Source organism: Hippopotamus amphibius, chromosome 3 (assembly GCF_030028045.1).
Source record: "Hippopotamus amphibius kiboko isolate mHipAmp2 chromosome 3, mHipAmp2.hap2, whole genome shotgun sequence".
NCBI lineage: Eukaryota > Metazoa > Chordata > Mammalia > Artiodactyla > Hippopotamidae > Hippopotamus > Hippopotamus amphibius.
The window spans coordinates 38,385,591-38,388,588 of NC_080188.1; the positions used below are offsets into that span (position 1 = coordinate 38,385,591).

At 48.8% G+C, this 2,998-nt stretch overlaps 1 pseudogene; it reads right to left on the minus strand.

Annotated features, from left to right (window-relative positions):
* Nucleotides 1–1,207: 1,207 nt before the first annotated feature.
* Nucleotides 1,208–2,461, minus strand: LOC130848430 (mitotic spindle assembly checkpoint protein MAD1-like; annotated as a pseudogene).
* Between the last annotated feature and the right edge of the window lie 537 nt (nt 2,462–2,998).

A 2,998-nucleotide genomic window follows, 5' to 3' on the forward strand; every position in this document is an offset into this window, starting at 1 on the left:
TCGATGATGGGTGATGCCTTAGAGGGCCAGGACAGGGAGGGTGGGAGGGAGTCGCGGAGGGAGGGGATATGGGGATATATGTATAAATACAGCTGATTCACTTTGGTGTACCTCAAAAACTGGTACAAGAGTGTAAAGCAATTATATTCCAATAAAGAGCTTAAAAAAAAGTTCTCATCACAAGAAAAAAAAACGTAACTATGTATGGTGACTGATGTTAACTAGACTTACTGTGGCATTATTTCAAAACATATACAAATATAGAATCATTACATTTAGGACTGAACCTAATAATGCTATATAACAGTTATACTTAAAAAATGAAAAACATTTTTTAAAAATTGTGTAATTTTATTTGTGAAAAACTTTCAAAATAAAGGTATTCAATATTTAATTATTTAATATTTAATCATGGACCATGGGTCACACGTATGCTTTTAAAATGAATATACACATATTGGCATGCCTACTGCAATTTTTTTTACAAAGTGGTGCACAATCGAGCAAGTCTGGAGAAAACAGCTGTAAGGAGCCAAGGGCAGCACGGGTAGCCTGTGGTGGAGGAAAGTGACAGGACAAGGACTGAGGAAAGCCCAGCCGGGTGTGTTTTGCGAGCCTTCAGAAAAGGCGGAAGAGAAAGAACCTAGCTTAGAGGGCATCTGAGGGACAAAGAAAATCAGGAGCTGCCTGAGTCACCTAAACCCATCCCTGCAGCAGCAAACACAGGTAACTCCAAAGACCTGAAGAAGGAAGAGGAGGCGTCTCCTAGCCCCGTCTAATGCTAGGGCAGAGACCTGTGCCAAGCCTGGGCACCTGCTCCCACCACTGCTCACCTTCCTGCCCTGAGTCCCTGAGACCTCAAATCTTTTCATTGTCGGGGAAGAAAGTCAATTAACACCATTTTCGAAGTTCCTAATTTTAAGTCATAGCATCAAAGATAGACAGACCTGTGTCCAGTTTCTCGCAGCAAGCGCTGCTGATGTTCCGAGGCATCCACTCGATGGCGGCCAGAAGCGGGTGCAACAGAGTCGCTCTTTTCAGCAGCTGCGTAGAGCAGCCCTTCCGCACGCAGGGCACCGCCAAGTACAGGCGGGAAGGGGCAAGGGAGCCGCGCAGAGGCAAAGGCAGGGAGTCTGAGGATCAGAAGTGCACGTGCAAAGGAGGCTGCACAGGGCCTGGGTGAGGAACGGAGGCGGGGTGCTGCTCCTCAGCTGCCACGGGGCTCGGGCCAAGTCAACCTCTCTGCGCCTCGGCTTCCCCACCTTCTTCTGCTACAGCATCGGTTCTGGTCTCTGGGCCACACCTCCTGGATCTCCCGCATCTTCCCCTCCTCCAGCAGCTGACCGCCCACCCGGAGGACCTCCTCCTTGGACAACTGCCCGACATTTACCAGCCCCGGGCGATGCTGGTGACGGAGCTGTTCCTGTCCTTCAGGGTGAGCTCTCTCTGCTGCATCCCCACAATGAATCTGAAACTGTCTCCCTGGTTCTAATGTGCAAGTCCAGGGTTGGGTCCAGTCTCACCCAGCTTTGCAGCTTCGCCAAGGCCTTGCCTTCTCCAGCTCCAGATTCACTAGATTTTCCTGCATCCTCTCCTGATGCCCCCAGCCTTCGCTGCAGCCCCTCCAGTTCTTCCCTGGGCAGCCTGTTGGTTGGTCTCTCGCATCGCCCTCAGGGAGGCTTCTCTTCCCTCAGTTCATCCAGCTCCCGCCATCGTGGGCAGTGGCTCCGCTCAGACTTCCTGTTCTTCAGCCACACAGCATCCTGCGCCTGCAGGAACAGTTTATACTCCGAATCCTTAATCCTCTGCTCCTGATCTGCCCTCACTTCTTGTTTAGCCTGTTATTCGTAAATGTTCTTAATAGATTCCTGTCATTTTTTTGTGCTGCAGGTCCAGCTGCTGCTTCAGCTTCTGCTTCTCAGACTCCAGGAACTTCATCTGCACCTCCTGGTTCATCACATTCCATTGCATTTCCGAGATCCTCCCCTTTAAAGCACGGATGGTCTCACTGGTTTCCGCCAGGCCCTCCTTCTCCCGCAGGTTCTCGCTGGCCCGCAGTCCAGGCGTGCTTACACAATCTGTTGCGCTCCAGCTGATCTTTCATCTTCTCGTCCATCTCGGCCTCCTGCTCCTGAAGCTGCTGAATGCGAGTCGAGGGCTCCCGGTTGCGGTCAGCCTCGGGATGCTGGACCCTGGCACTGGTCCTGGGCGCTCACTCCAGCTCCACTCGAGCCCTCTTTTGACTTGGCTCCATCTGCATCTTTTCCCAGTCCCTCTGGATGAGGCAAGTCTGAACGGATCTGTTCTGTGTGTTCCTCTAACTGCATGCCTGCTGCTATTTGCATCTGCAGAGAACCTTGGGCAGAGGTGGAAACATCCAGTCCAGGTCCTCCCTCCATTCGCTGAGATACGAAGTTTTTTAAGACCTCAGGAAGGTGGTGTTTTCCCCCGGGTCTTCCATGCTCAAGATCTGTCTTTCCTTTCCTCCCTCCCTCCCTTTCCTCCCTCCCTCCCTCCCTTCCTTCCTTCCTTCCTTCCTTTTCCTCCTTTCCTACTCTCTTCTTTTTCTCCTGTACTAAAGGTAACACCATACTGATTTTCCATTTTTGGTTCTTACTTTCATCAGTTCCAGGAAAAGTGTTTCTAGGGTGCTGCTTAGCTTCTGTTTCTTAAAATGGGCAGTGCTTACATTTGTGAAAATTCATAAAAGTAGAGAATTATCATTTGTAACTTTTCTCTGCATAAAATTCCAAGAGAATATTTTATATGGGCTATATTATCTCTGTTGAATACTCACTTGACCCATTTTTATATTAATTCTAAGATTCCTTCACCACTTCTTTATAACATCTGTAATTTCAGAAGGCCTAGCTCATGTTTCCTCATTCAGCTCAATGACTAAATTCTCAAACTTTATCCTCATACCCCCACTATTGATTTTGGTGTTGGTATGGCTGTTGTTGATATTTAAGTCCTTAATTTACAGGTGCTTACTGTT